The following is a 15,870-nucleotide window of genomic DNA, read 5'->3' as shown; positions in this document are numbered from 1 at the left end:
ATGCTGGGATTACAGGTGTGAGCCACCGCGCCCGGCCCGATACATCTGTTTTTTTTAGTTGACTTCTTTTGTATCTCTTCATAGTGTTTTCATATTTTTATATTGATTTGTATCTTTAATATTTTATATATTTAAACTACCTACTTATGTTAATTCTGTGCCATGTTAACTTCCTTAATTCATGATTCATATGGGCATACATACAGTCATGGATACAACAGGCTTTTGTATATAAAATTATGAAAAAATTTATTCTTTTAACATTTTGTGGGGATACAACAGGTTTTCATATATAAATCATGAGAAAATGCATCTATTCTTCTAACACTTCGTGGGGATACAACAGATTTTCATATATAAAATTATGAAAAAAATATTATTCTAACACTTTTGTGGGGATACAAAAGGTTTTCATATGTAAAATCATGAAAAAGGCCGAGTGCGGTGGCTCACGCCTGTAATCCCAGCACTTTGGGAGGCCGAGGCAGCTGGATCAAGAGGTCAGGAGATCGAGACCATCCTGGCCAACATGGTGAAACCCCATCTCTACTAAAAATACAAAAATTAGCTGGGCATGGGAGGCTGAGGCAGGAGAATTGCTTGAACCCGGGAGGTGGAGGTTGCAGTGAGCCAAGATCGCGCCACTGCACTCCAGCCTGGCGACAGAACAAGAGTCCATCTAAAAAAAAAAAAAAAAAAAAATGAAAAAAAGTATCTATTCTTCTAACACTTTTGTGAGGGTTACAACAGGTTTGCATCTATAAAATAATGAAAAATGTATTCCTTTCTTAAGAACATTTGTCAGGAATGGGTATTAAATTCAATCAGTTGTTTTTTTTGGGATACATCATGATGACTATGGTTTTCTACTTTGACCTATTAATATGGTGAATTAAATATAATGACATATAATCGATCATCCTTCAATCCAATCTTATTTGGTGTTACACTTTAGTTTTGTTATTTTCTTTGAGATTATTGTGTCAATATTCAAAAGTCAAATTCATGTGTGTTATATGTTTGCATGTAATATATTTCAATATTGTGCTTCATACATACATTTTGGTAGATTTTCTTCTTTCTATTGTGGAAAATCTGATTGGCTAAAGTTTTCTGGGCGTGGGCTGTGTGTGTGTGTGTGTGTTTGTGTTTTAGAGGGGGCAAAGGGTTTTTGTTTCTCTCTGATGGAGAGATATTTATTTATTTATTTATTTATTTAGAGGTGGAGTCTCACCCTGTCACCCAGGCTGGAGTCCAGTGGTGCAATCTTGGCTCACTGCAACCTCCACCTCCCAAGTTCAAGCAATTCTCCTGCCTCAGCCTCCCGAGTAGCTGGGATTACAGGCATATACAACCATGCCCGGCTAATTTTTGTATTTTTAGTAGAGATGGGGTTTCACCATGTTGGCCAGGCTGGCTCAAACTCCTGACTTCAAGTGATCTGCCTGCCTTGGCCTCCCAAAGTGCTGGGATGACAGGCATGAGTCACTGTACCCGGCCGGGAAATGAATTTTTTTAAAAAAAACTTTCTGTATTTCTACTTCTTCATTGGAAAGTCATTCATATTTACTTAAGTTTTCAAATATCACAGTGCAGATTAGAACAAAGTAGTTGTTTATATTTCTTCCGCATCCTCCAAGTGTATGGAGAAGCTCGCATTCTTCTTCTTTTGTGCTGTCATTAGTTTGTTATCTTTGTCTACTGTAGTTTTCTCAAATAATGTTTAAATTATTTGGCAAATCATTTCTCAATTTTCAGTGCGTTAATTTCCTCCACCTGCTTTTCTGGGGCTTAATGTGATACTCACTCTCCCCACAGGATGACTTCTTGAGTTGAATGTTCATTCCATTTATCTTCATTCTTTCTTGCTTCATGTTGTAAACACGCGAGGTTCTAAGTTTTCATCTGTGTACTGCAAGCTCTCAGGTTCTTTCATGGGGAGTTTGTACATGGTCATTTTCTAGTATTTAGTATTTTCAGCTTTTGTTTTCCCGTCAACTCAACATTAAAAGTTTTTGAAAACGTCCGGGTGATATTGCTGCTTTGTTTGCTTTCCTGGCTTCATTATCCATTTTCAATTTTACTGCTGTGCATTTGCACCGTCTCCTTGGGGAGTGATTTGGCTGTATATTAGCGTTCTCTAGAGGGACAGAACTAATGGAGTATATATATATATATACACACACACAAAGGGGAGTTTATTAAGTATGAACTCACATGATCACAAGATCCCACAATAGGCCACCTGCAGGCTGAGGAGCAGGGAGAGCCAGTCCCAGTCCCAAAACTGAAGAACTTGGAGTCCGATGTTTGAGGGCAGGAAGCATCCAGCACGGGACAGAGATGTAGGCTGGGAGGCGAGGCCAGTGTCTCTTTTTGCATTTTTTTTGCCTGCTTTATATTCTAGCTTTGATGGCAGCTGCCCACCCAGATTAACAGCGGGGGGCCTGCCTTTCCCAGCCCGCTGACTCAAATGGTAATCTCCTTTGGCAACACCCTCACAGACACACCCAGGATCAACACTTTGTGTCAATCAATCCCATCAGGTTGACAGTCAGTATGAACCATCACAGCCAGTGTCTACAAACAATGAAACATGAACACACCTTTCTACCTAATTCCTGCCCATTCCTGACAAACGCTCCTAAGAAAGGAATAGATTGATTTTTTTTCTTGATTTTATATCTAAAAACCTGTTGTATCCATGTCTGTGTGTGTGCCAGGGGGAATCACAAAGTTAGGAAGTTAGTGTGACACAGAATAAGAATATCTTTATTCTTTTATTTTTTATTACTTTTTATTTTGTTTTTGAGACAGAGTCTCACTCTGTCCTCCAGGCTGGAGTGCAGTGGCCTGATCTAAGCTCACTACAACCTCCACCTTTCCGGTTCGAGTGATTCTCCTGCCTCAGCCTCCCGAGTAGCTGGGATTACAGGCACACGCCACCACAACCCGGCTTATTTTTGTATTTGTAGTAGAAATGTGGTTTCACCATGTTGGCCAGGCTGGTCTCAAACTCCTGACCTCAGGTGATCTATCCACCTCGGCCTCCTACAGTGCTGGGATCGCAGGTGTGAGCCATCATGTGTGGCCTAGAATATTCTTAGTCTTATTTCCAATTTTACAGCAACAGAATCTCTTCTGTCTTGTTTCTACTTAAAAAAAACAGTTGGCTCAAGCTTTCTTTGTAGTGCAATTGTGAATTTTCAGGAGCATCCCGTGAACATTGAAAAGGAGATGCATTCACGCTTTTTAAGGTATCGAGGATGTGAAAGTTAAAATCAGCTTTGTGAATTCTGCCATGTCTGTGAGCTCCCAGCATTTGATCAGCTGAGGCTTCGAGCGGTGAAGTGGAGGGCTTTTCCCCTAACGTGCTCTGATCTGGAGCCTGCTTGTATTACCGCTGGGCACACGGCCTGCCCTGACCTGCAGACGAGCTATGTGGCCACGTGGTCCTTGTGGTTACTTCAGTGAAGCAGAGGCGATAAAGCTGTGTTCCACAGGACCCCCGCAACACACAGCTCTGATGTCGGCAAACTAGAACCCGGGAGCCAAATCTGCCCACGGTGAATTTTTGTACAGCTTTCGAGGTAAGAATTTTTTTGTATTATTGTCGTTATTGTTGTTTTGAGATGGAGTCTTACTCTGTCGCCCAGGCTGGCATCCAGTGGCGTGATGTCGGCTCACTGTAACCTCCGCCCCCTGGGTTCGAGCGATTCTCCTGCCTCAGCCACCTGAGCAGCTGGGACTACTGGCATGCACCGCTGCGCCCAGCTACTTTTTGTATTCTCAGTAGAGATAGGGTTTCACCATGTTGGCCAGGCTGGTCTCGAACTCCAGGCCTCAAGTGATCCGCCTGCCTCTGGCTCTCAAAGTCCTGGGATTACAGACATGAGCCACGGTGCCCAGCCAAGAATGGTTTATACATATCTGAATAATTTTTAAAGCTCCAAAGAACAATAATATTTCGTGATGCATGAAAATTACGTGACACTCAAATTTTTATGTCCATAAAGTCCACTTGGCACACAGACATTGGTTACATATTGCAGCAGAATCCATATGGTTTGCAAAGTTAAACGCCTTTACTATCTGACCTTCTGCGGAAAAGCTTATCTACTCCTGCCTTAAGAAGCATGTAAAATACTTACAACACTGGCACATGTTAGGCATGGGGGAAATCGTAGCAATTATTTTGCGCCTTCATTACATCTGAGAGGATTTCCTGAATTTAGCCATTTAACCTAACTCCTCACTACCTTTTGGGAAACATTTTTTTATTAAGGTGAAATTCACAAATCATAGAATTTACCTTTTTTTTTGACACGGAGTCTCTGTTGCCCAGCCTGGCGTGATCTCGTCTCGCTGCAACCTCCGCTTCCCGGGTTCAGGCAATTCTCATGCCTCAGCCTGCCAAGTAGTTGGGATTACAGGCAGTCACCACCACATCTGGCAAATTTTTGTATTTTTAGTAGAGATGAGTTTCATCATGTTGGCCAGGCTGGTCTTGAACTCCTGACCTTAGGTGATCCACCCGCCTCAGCCTCCCAAAGTGCTGGGATGACAGGAGAATTCACCATTTTAAAGTGAACAATTCAGGCTGCTTGCTGCTTTCACAGTGTTGTGTGGCCACTACTTCTACCTAGTTCCAAGATATTTTCACTGCCCCCAAAAGAAATCCCATTAGCAGCTGTTTTTTATATTGGCTTCCTGGGGCTGTCATAAAAACATGCTTCAAACTGGGGAGGGGGCTTGAAAAACAGACAGTTAAGCTGTCACAGTTCTGGAGCATAGAGGTCTGGAATCAAGGAACAAACAGGGTGGATTCCTCCCTCCCTTCCTCCCTTCCTGCCTTCCCTCCTTCCTTTCTTTCTCTTTCTTCCTTTCCTTACCTTTCCCCTTCTCCTTCCTTCCTTCCTTCCTTCCTTCCTTCCTTCCTTCCTTCCTTCCTTCCTTCTCTTCTTCTTCTTCCTCTTCTTCTTCTTTCTTCCTTTCTTTCTTCTTTCTCTTTCTTCTCTCTCTCTCTTGCTCTCTCTCTCTTTCTTTCTGACAGAGTCTCACTCTGTTTCTGTTGCCCAGTCTGGAGTGTGGTGGCACAATCTTGGCTCACTGCAACCTCCGCCTCCCAGGTTCAAGAGATTCTCCTGCCTTAGCTTCCCAAGTAGCTGGGATTACAGGCGCACACCACCATGCCTAGCTAATTTTTGTATTTTTAGTAGAAATGGGGTTTCACCATGTTGGCCAGGCTGGTCTCGAACTTCTAATCTCCAGTGATCTGCTCACCTCAGCCTCCCAAAGTGCTGGGATTACAGACGTGAGCCACCAGGCCCAACTAGCAGGGCTGATTTCTTCTGACACTGTGAGGTAGAATGGATTCCATGCCCCTCCTGTTGCGTCCAGTGGTTTGCTGCCAACATCCCTTGGCTTGTAGGTGCATCACCCCAATCTCCCACTTCGTGTTCCCAAGGCCTTCTCCCTGTGTGCATGTCAGTGTCCAGATTTCTCTCGTCTTTTAAAATACCAATCATATTGCACTGGGGCCCATCCTGTTCCAGTATGACCTCATCTTAACGAATGATTAGGTTGGTGCAAAAGTAATTGCGGTTTTCACCTTTAAAAGTAATGGCGAGGGGCTGGGCACGCTAGCTCACACCTGTAATCTCAGCACTTTGAGAGGCCGAGGTGGGCGGATCACAAGGTCAGGATTTCGAGACCAGCCTGGCCAACATGGTGAAACCCCGTCTCTACTAAAAATGCAAAAATTAACTGGGTATGGTGGTGCACGCCTGTAATTCCAGCTACTCAGGAGGCTGAGGCAGAAGAATCACTTGAACTCAGGAGGCAGAAGTTGCAGTGAGCTGGCATCGTGCCACTGCATTCCAGCCTGGGTGACAGAGTGAGCCTGTGTCTCAAAAAAAAAAAAAAGTAATGGTGAAAACTGCAATTACTTTTGCACCAAAGTAATACATCTGCAAAGATCTTATTTCCAAAGAAAGTCACATTCTGAAGTACTGAAGGTACGGTTTCAATATATGAAGTTTGCAGGGGACAAAATGCAACTCATAATATATCCATTCCTGCGTCTTTCCAGCCCCTGGCAACCGGCAATGTGCTTTCTGTCTCTGCAGATTTGCCTGTTCTGGACATTTCAGAGAAATGGAATCCTACACAATGCATTCTTCTAACTCAGCATCCAGTTTTTGACGTCCATCCACTTTGTAGCAGATGTCACGGTGTGAGTCCTCTTTAGGGTCAGGGGACTTTGAAGGAAGTATCTTTCTAAATGCATCAACTGCTTCCTGGACTCTGCCACTCAGAGCTTAGGACTGCACAAGCTAACTGCCTTAGAGCATTTCCCCCATATGCACACACACACACACACGCACACACATGCACATGCACACACAGACGCACACATATGCACATGTACACACATGCACACACACACATGCACACGCACACATGCGCACACATGCACACACACACCTGTGTGCACAGGAACTTAATCCATCCAAGTAACTTACCTTTATAAAGATGTTGCAGTCCAGGCGTGGTGGCTCACACCTGTAATCCCAGCACTTTGGGAAGCTGAGGCAGGTGGATCACTTGAGGTCAAGAGTTCAAGACCAGCCTGGCCAATGCAGTGAAACCCTGTATCTACTAAAAATACAGAAATTAGCCGGGCGTGGTGTCGGGTGCCCGTAATCCCAGCTACTCGGGTGGCTGAGGCAGGAGAATCGCTTGAACCTGAGAGGCAGAGGTTGTAGTGAGTTGAGATCACACCACTGCACTCCAGCCTGGGCAACAGAGTGAGACTCTGTCTCAAAAAAAAAAAAAAAGAGGAAGATATTACATAGAAGGCAAATCCCAAACACCAGATCAGCAACATGAACAGACTTAACACTCCAGGTGCTCAGATTTGCAGAGAGAAAAGTCCAAGGTTTATTTCTCCTTTTGGGTCTGTTTGACATGAATCCTGCTTCTCTGGGAATTTAGAAGCTGCCCTCATAACTAAGGCTGATTTTCCCCTTTCTCCTGCAGTTAATCTATTTACCAGAGGACTTCAAAGCTGTTTGCAAATGCTAACTTTTTAAGTTCTCGCCTACTGCTTCATGGTGGGTAGAGTGTAAGGGTTAACCCACGAGTTGTATATGGATAAATTAGACACAGTCACAGATCTGCAGGGAAAAATATAATTATAACCATTGTGAAAGGAGGATTAATCATTGAACTGAGCTATCCAGTCATATTTCTTCTCCAAGGAGATTTCAAACAGAAGATGTAAATTTTGGTAGTTACATAGAATGTCTCAGATTTAAATGAAAGACACAAAAAGCCACATGTCATCTGCTTTTCCTGAACAACCGTCTCTGCTGAAATATTAGTTCTGCCACCTACAGAGACAACTGAAGGCTGAGGATGAAAAATGCCTCTTGGAAGTCACCGAGTTTGTTAGGTATAAAAGCCAAGACTTCAACTGAGGTCTTTGCACTGATGTGAACATTAACCCCACCCTGGGTATCACTGTACTGTCACGTCCTGCAGGAGGAAGATTACAGGCGGCCAGTGTCTTCTCTGGTTTCTGGGTTGGTGACTTTGAACTTGCTACAGCTCCCACACCCGCAGCGAGCAGAGTTGCCAAGCAAGTGTGCCGGCTTCCAGAAGCCTGAGGTGCCCATTGGCGCTTGGGAAGCACCCGAGTTTCCCCATCCTCTGTGCGGCTGCGGATTGGTTGGGGCAGCCCGGGGAGGCTGGCTCCGACACGTGACTGAGCGTGCCTACACTGGTCCCACAGGTTTTCAGCTGTGGAGTTTGGGATCTGAGCTTGGAGCCCGTTTGTTTCTGGCAGTTCGGTTCATATTTTCCACTTGAAGACATCGCCTCCCTTCCTTCCAAGCTGGGAGACCAGAAGTCAACAACAGGAGGGTGGAGAGGCCGGATCTCACAGTCCGCTTGGGTGGGGAGTCCACTGAGGTTCTTGCATCAGGAAGCAAACCATGGAGAGCTGGTGGGGACTTCCCTGTCTTGCGTTCCTGTGTTTTCTAATGCACACCCGAGGTAAGAGGCGTTTTGCTTTGAGGGAGATCTTCCTGGGCGTGGATTTTTCTCTTCTTGTTTTAAGAAACTCTTTCCAAAGGAGTTGCGATGAAGCGAATGGGGATAATTTGCCCAATGGGATTAGAAACGAGACTAAGAGCGATGGGTGGCTGAGAGGGGAGGGAGAAGACGGGCTGCTCCAATTTGGAATCTGGGAATTCGATCCAGAAAGGCAGGATGTTAGCTGATACCATCTAGATATTCACCATATTTTTCCTGTTTTGATCCGTGTGTCCCAAGCATTTAAAAAATGACCTATTTAACTCCATGATTCCAGCATGACTGGGCGTGTGGGGAATGTCAGTCATTTCTTTCTGATTTTAAAAATTAGTTCTGACCATTTCCATACGGTAAAAATAGAGTTCAAACTACTTCATCCTGTGGGGCGGACTACTAGAGATTCGTTTGCCGGAAGGATTGTATTTGTTCAGATTTTTAAACCTTTTCCTAAACACTGTCATTCATTCTTGCAAATTAAAACCACCTGAATTGTTCACATCAAAAACTTCAACATAAACTTGGAGGCTGGCTGTCCCAGATGCCAAGATTAGATTTTTTAGTTCCGTGCAAGGACTTCTTTAAGAAACTCCAGGCCGGGCGCGGTGGCTCAAGCTTGTAATCCCAGCACTTTGGGAGGCCGAGGCGGGCGAATCACGAGGTCAGGAGATCGAGACCACGGTGAAACCCCGTCTCTGCTAAAAATACAAAAAATTAGCCGGGCGTGGTGGCGGGCGCCTGTAGTCCCAGCTACTCGGAGAGGCTGAGGCAGGAGAATGGCGTGAACCCGGGAGGCGGAGCTTGCAGTGAGCCGAGATATAGTTTGAAAAAATTTTTTCTTTGTCCTTTATGTTTCCCCAGAGAAGGAGCCGGACTTAAAGGGAGAATATTCTATTCAGATGTTCCTGTGGCAGCACTTCCTGTTTATCCTGTTTAAAGACTTGGACGTCATTGAGATTGGAGTTGGTTGTTTATGAGCGGAGGCAGTGTCAGGATGGACAGATCCTGGTGGACATGGTCTAGGATCTGCAGTGAGAATTTTTTATTATTCTGTGCTGTCTTCAGATCTCACCTAGTAAGTGGACAGTGCGGCCTTGCATTCACTAGTTTCTGTTTACAGGGAGTTGTTCAACAGTAAACCCACCTCCCCAGAAAAATACTTCTAGGAGTTTATATCATTCACAGTAAGAGCCAAAGCTTAACCATATCCCCTTGGGCAAATCAACTCCTACCAAGTGCGGATACAGACAGATCCCAACTTACCATGTTTTGACATGATGGTTCAATTTAAGATTTTTCAACTTTACAATGGTGCAAAATTGGGATGCATTCAGTACAAACTAAAACTGTACTTTGAGTACCTATACAACTTTTCTTTTCTTTCTTTTTTTTTTTTGAGATGTCGTGTTGTTTCATTCTGTTGCCCAGGCTGGAGTGCAGTGGCACAATCTCAGCTCACTGCAACCTCCACCTCCTATGTTCAAGCAATTCTCCTGCCTCAGCATCTCAAGTAGCTGGGATTATATGCTCCCGCCACTACACCCAGCTAATTTTTGTATTTTTAGTAAAGACTGGGTTTCACCATGTTGGCCAGGCTGGTCTTGAACTCCTGACCTCTGGTGATCCACCTGCCTCGGCCTCCCAAAGTGCTGGGATTATAAGTGTGAGCCACCGTGCCTGGCCCCACACAGCCATTCTGTTTTTCACTTTCGGTACAATATTCAATAAATGATGTGAGGTATGCAACACCTCATTTAAAGTCAACTGTGTGCTAGATGATTTGTCCGTCCGTTGGCTGATGAAAGTGTTCTGAGCACTTTGAAGGCAGGTAAGGCTAAGCTATGGCGTTTGGTAGGGTAGTTGTATTAAATGCACTTATGACATAAAATGTTTTCTTTTTTATAATGTGTTTTAATTTTTTTGAGGGAGGGACCCACTGTGTCACGTAGACTGGAGTGCAGTGGTTCTGTCATAGCTCACTGCAGCCTTCACCCCAGGGGTTCGAACAAACCTCCCAACTCAGCCTCCAGAGTAGCTGGGACTACAGGCATTTGCAGCTGTGCCTGACTAATTTTTAAAACTTTTCGTAGAGACAGGATCTCACTATGTTGTCCAGGCTGGACTTGAACGTCTCAGCTCAAACGATCCTCCTGCCTTGGCCTCCCCAAATCTTGAGATTACAGGCATCAGCCACCACACCCTGTCCTGTGCTAAATTCTTTGAATGACAGCAGCACTTCCTATGCACTAGGCATGGATTAACTTAGTTGATTGTCCCTCAGCCCTATGACGGGAGTGTCATGCCTGATGTCGTTTTACAGATGGTGTATTAGTCAGGGTTCTCTAGAGGGACAGAACCAATGCAATACAAATATATATAGAGAGAGGAGTTTATTAAGTATTAACTCACACTATCACAAGGTCCCACAATAGGCCATCTGCAGGCTGAGGAGCAAGGAGAGCCAGTCCAGGTTCCAAAACTGAAGAACTTGGAGTCTGATGTTCCAGCATCCACCATGGGAGAAAGATGTAGGCCGGAAGACTAGTCCAGTGTCTCTTTTCACATTTTTTGCCTGCTTATATTCTAGCCACAGTGGCAGCTGATTAGATGGTGCCCATCCAGATTGAGGGTGGGTCCGCCCCTTCCAGTCCACTGACTCAAATGTTAATCTCCTTTGGCAACACCCTCGCAGACACACCCAGGATCAATACTTTGTATCCTTCAATCCAATCGAGTTGACATTCAGTATTAACCATCACAGATATGGGTAAACTGAGGCACTGAGGATTTGAATGGGGGCAGCTGGCAGCAGAATCTGAGCTGTCTTGTAGCTCTCTCTGGGAAGACTCCAGTGAGCATCCTGCTCTATCCCAAGCCTTGTCTTCTGAAAATCAGAATCATCCCTTCTCCAAGTGTTACAGGAAAGGGGTCCGGATCCAGACCCCAAGACAGGGTTCTTGAATCTTGCTCGATAAAGAATTCAGGGCAAGTCTGTAAAGTGAAAACAAGTTTATCAGGAAAGTAAAGGAATAAAAGAATGGCTACTCCACAGAGCAGCTCTTAGAGCTACTGGTTGCCCATTTTTATGGTTATTTCTTAATGATATGCTAAACAAGGCTTGGATTATTCATGCCTCCCCTTTTTAGACCATGCAGAGTTCCCGACATTGCCATGGCATTTGTAATTGTCATGGTGCTGGTGGGAGTGTAACACTGAGGGCAACCAGAGGTCAGTCTCATCACCATCTGGGTTTTGGTGGGTTCTGGCCGGGTTCTTTACTACAACCTGCTTCATCAGCTAGGTCTTTATGACCTGTATCTTGTGCAGACCTTCAACCTCATCCTGTGACTCAGAATGCCTTAATCATCTGGGAATGCAGCCCAGTAGGTTTCAGCCTTCTATTGCCCAGCCCCTATTCAAGATGGAGTCGCTCTGGTTCCAGTGCCTCTGACACAAGTAGTGCCCCTTAGGGAGGTTACAGGAGGGACTGGAAAGAAAGTGAGGTCTGGATCAGGGCCCTTCTGTGTAAATAAGATGATGTGCATGCAGCAGCTGGGTATGTCCTGGGTAAAAATTAGTTAAATGCACAGACGACCCTATTATTGACAATAATTACTGACCCTATTACAGAGGATCCCCAGCCATCACCAGCTGGAAATGGAGCACATTCCCAAGATCCCAAAAACATTCTGCAAGGCTGGTGCGATGATTGCTACGAAGTACTTAAGAAAACAGATTATTGTTCAGGATCAATAGCTAATGCATGTGGGGCCTAATGCCTCTGTGGCGGGTTGTTGGGTGCAGCAAACCACCATGGCACATGTTTACCTTTGTAACAAACCTGCACATCCTGCACGTGTGTCCCAGAACTTAAAATAAAATAAAGAAGACAGAATATTGTTAATGGTTAATATACTGTAAATCATTATTATGATTACTAAATTATCAATACAAAACAAGATAATAACAATATGGCCATATTCCTAATAGAGGTTGATATTTTAGCAGCCCCACGTTTCCACTGATTCAATTAGTATTTGCCGTCCAATACAGGGGGGCATGAAGGAACACGAGACAAAATCAGGTCTTCTAACAGCTGAGAAGAAGCTGAGAACCAGAAATGGAAACCCCAAAGGGTAGTGTATGAAATGTCATTTATTGAGGGAAAAAAAGAAAATTATAGGGTTTGATAGAAGAAATAAGCACTAGTGTTTAGATAATCAGTAGGGTGACTTTAGTTTACAATAATCTATTGTAGATTTCAAAATAGAAGAGTTGGAATGGTTCTAATATGAAGGAAGGACAAATATTTAAGGTGGATGGATATCCCAAGTAGGCTGATTTGATCTTTACAAATTATATAAATGTATTAAATTATTACATGTACCCGGAAGCTATGTACATCTGTTATGCATCAATTAAAAATAAATTAAAAGAGAAGGATATATGTCCAGGATATACACCAGCTAATACAGTCTCTTCCAAGTCTATTGTACATTATTCCCTTATCAGATTTGAAACCTGAGAGTTCCCTGACCCCCCTCACAGGACGTGTGACAGGGGTGTGCTTCATCTGTTTGACCGCCACACACTGAAACCTCTTATGGGATGCAGAACTTGCAGACGGGCAGGTGCAGCAGCTAGTGTGAGTGTTTTTGAGCTCTGGGCCCCACGGTAGCATCTAGGGGTGGGTGCCTGTGATCCCCGAAGCCCCAGTGGGCGTTTTACGGTGCTCTTTTAGCTCTGCCGTCCGCACGTGGCTTAAGCGTTAGCCAGCTCAGTGCCGTCTTGGTACCCGGGTTCTTGTCCGGCATCCAGGAAGAATCAGGTCACATGAACCAGCTGAAGGATGGTAAATGCAGAAGAGTTTGTTGCCAGATGGAGGTGACTCTCAGTGGGATGGTTGGGGAGCTGGAAAGGGGACGGAGTGGGGAGATGATCTTCCCCTGGAGTCTAGTTGTCCTGCAGCTAATCTCTTCTCCAGCCATCCCCAGCTGAACACCTCTCAGTGTTCAGATGTTCCTTCTCTTCTCTCCTCTGCTGTGCTGCTCTTTGGTTCCTCTGCGTTTCTACTCATCTGTCTGTCTGCACGTGGGGGCTGGGGTTTGGGGTTTATATGGGTACAGGACAGGGGGTCATGGTGGGTCAAAAGGCAACATTTGGGCACAAAAATAGGAATGCCTGTTTCCATTTAGGACTACAGGTTTCCAGGCTTGAGGGCGGGGCCTTTGCTTGGGAACTGCCCTCTTCTATCTAGTATCTTCCTGCCTCCTGTCCGTATCAACATGACTTAAATGTGTGTGCATTTGTATAGAGCTGTGTTTCTATGTAAAGACTAAAAAAGACTTATGAAAAAGACCACTCAGAGCTCTGAACAGTAGCATATCATATTTCTGAGTACTTCCTGTTGAGAAAAGGTAAGTGAGGATTGTTCCAAGTATTTTTCATTGCTTGCTGCATTAGGTTGTCACGGGCTGTTTAGTTTACTTCTAAAAATTGGGATATGGGGAAGTTGTGGGCCGAGCACAGTGGCTCATGTTTGTAATCCCAGCAGTTTGGGAGGCCGAGTTGGGCAGATCACTTGAGGTCAGGAGTTTGAGACCAGCCTGGCCAACATGGCAGAATGCTGTTTCTACTAAAAATACAAAAATTAGCCAGGCATGGTGGGGGGTGTCTGTAATCCCAACTATTCAGGAGGCTGAGACAGGAGAAGTGCTTGAACCCGGGAGGCAGAGGTTGCAATGAGCTGAGATCATACCACTGCACTCCAGCCTGGGTGACAGAGTAAGACTCCATCTCAGAAAAAAAAAAAGGAAAAAAAGTTACGATGATCGCCTAAGGTGAGAAGCTATACCATGCCAGCGTACAGAACCCCAAACCACGCCAGCCTCATCCTACGTCTCAGTTATATTTTTCTTGACTTGCTTCCATTCTGGTGCCCCCTCTCTCCCTGCCCCCTCCTTCCCTGCAACTATCCTTTGATCTAGCAAATTTGTAGGTGTGGAAAGGGAACCACAAATGGGTCACTTCCCTGCCACTGTTACCTTGAGCATGCAGCCATTTAGTGCAGTGATTCTCTGTCTTTGATGTGCAGGTCATCACCTTGAAGGGAGGAGGTATTAAAAGCACCACCCTGTCTCCACCCACTGAGATCTTTATTCAGTAGGCATGGGTGAGGCATTTGGGAGCTGGGAGACCTGCATTTTAAGAAGCACCCCAGGTGATGCCCAAGTGGAGCTATGTGCTTCTTTTAAGAGATGATGACTCTGTGTGCAACCATTTGGTTACCTTTGTGTGGAGTCTCATGGATCACTGCCACAGTGGGGAGGCAGCTCTGTGGTCTCCAATTCGGTGATGTGTCATTCAATCTATGCAGGCCCAAGGTGACACCCCCAGATACAGATGCTGCCATCCAGCCATTCTCAACCAGGGATCATGTTTATCCACAGGGACACTTGTCGATATCTTGAGGCTTTGAGTTGCCACACTGATAGCAGGGATGCTCCTGGCATCTAGTGGGTGGAGCCCAGGGATGCTGCTCAACACCCTGCAGTGCACAGGACGCCCCACAGAAAAGAATGATCCAACCTCATATGTCAGTAGGACTGAGGGTGAGGAATCTTGCCTTAGCATGACAGATCCTGTCTGTCTGTCTGCCTATCTATAGATCTATCTATCATCTATGATTATCCATCGACCTATCTGTCTCTATTATATACACCTATCATTTACCTAACCTGTCAATGATTTTCTGTCATCTATCATCTATCATCTGTCTGCCTGTCTATCTGTCTGTCTATCTATCTATCTATCTATCTATCTATCTATCTATCTATCTATCTATCTAATCATCTATCTATCATCTATCATCTATCATTCTACCTACTTCTCTATCCTACTCTCATCTCTATTATCTATCTGTCTGTCTGTCTGTCTGTCCATCCATCCATCTATCTATCTATCTATCTATCCATCCATCCCTCTATCAATCTATCTATTTATCTAGCAGTCCATCATCTATCTGACATTCTTCTGCTACCCAGGGATAATTGTCTTCCTCAAGTAACACTTGGCAATGTCTGGAAACAATTTTGGTAGTTGCACTGGGATGGGTGTTCTCGCATCCAGTGGGTGGAGACAAGGCATGTTGTTCAACACCTTACAGTGCACAGGACAGCACCCATGACAGAGAGTTATGCAGCCCCAAGTGTCATTAGTGCTGTAGTGGAGAACCTGCTGTTAGTCGTAACTTCTAAGCTTGGGAAAGGGGACAGGTTGGAAATGTCATGCTCCTGTACCCTGTAGGAGGTATAGTTGTCTGGGGGTATAGTTGTCTGGAGGTATAGTTGTCTGGAGGTATAGTTGTCTGGGGGTATAGTTGTCTGGAGGTATAGTTGTCTGGAGGTATAGTTGTCTGGAGGTATAGTTGTCTGGGGGTATAGTTGTCTGGAGGTATAGTTGTCTGGGGGTATAGTTGTCTGGAGGTATAGTTGTCTGGGGGTAGAGTTGTCTGGGGGTAGAGTTGTCTGGGGGTAGAGTTGTCTGGAGGTATAGTTGTCTGGGGGTATAGTTGTCTGGGGGTATAGTTGTCTGGAGGTATAGTTGTCTGGGGGTATAGTTGTGTGGGGGTATAGTTGTCTGGGGGTATAGTTGTGTGGGGGTATAGTTGTGTGGGGGTATAGTTGTCTGGGGGTATAGTTGTGTGGAGGTATAGTTGTCTGGAGGTATAGTTGTCTGGGGGTATAGTTGTCTGGAGGTATAGTTGTCCTGTACGCT

This window comes from Hylobates moloch, unplaced genomic scaffold, assembly GCF_009828535.3.
Source record: "Hylobates moloch isolate HMO894 unplaced genomic scaffold, HMol_V3 SCAFFOLD_46, whole genome shotgun sequence".
Taxonomy (NCBI): Eukaryota; Metazoa; Chordata; class Mammalia; order Primates; family Hylobatidae; genus Hylobates; species Hylobates moloch.
The sequence above is the reverse complement of the archived record's forward strand: the minus strand, read 5'-3'. Positions refer to the sequence as shown.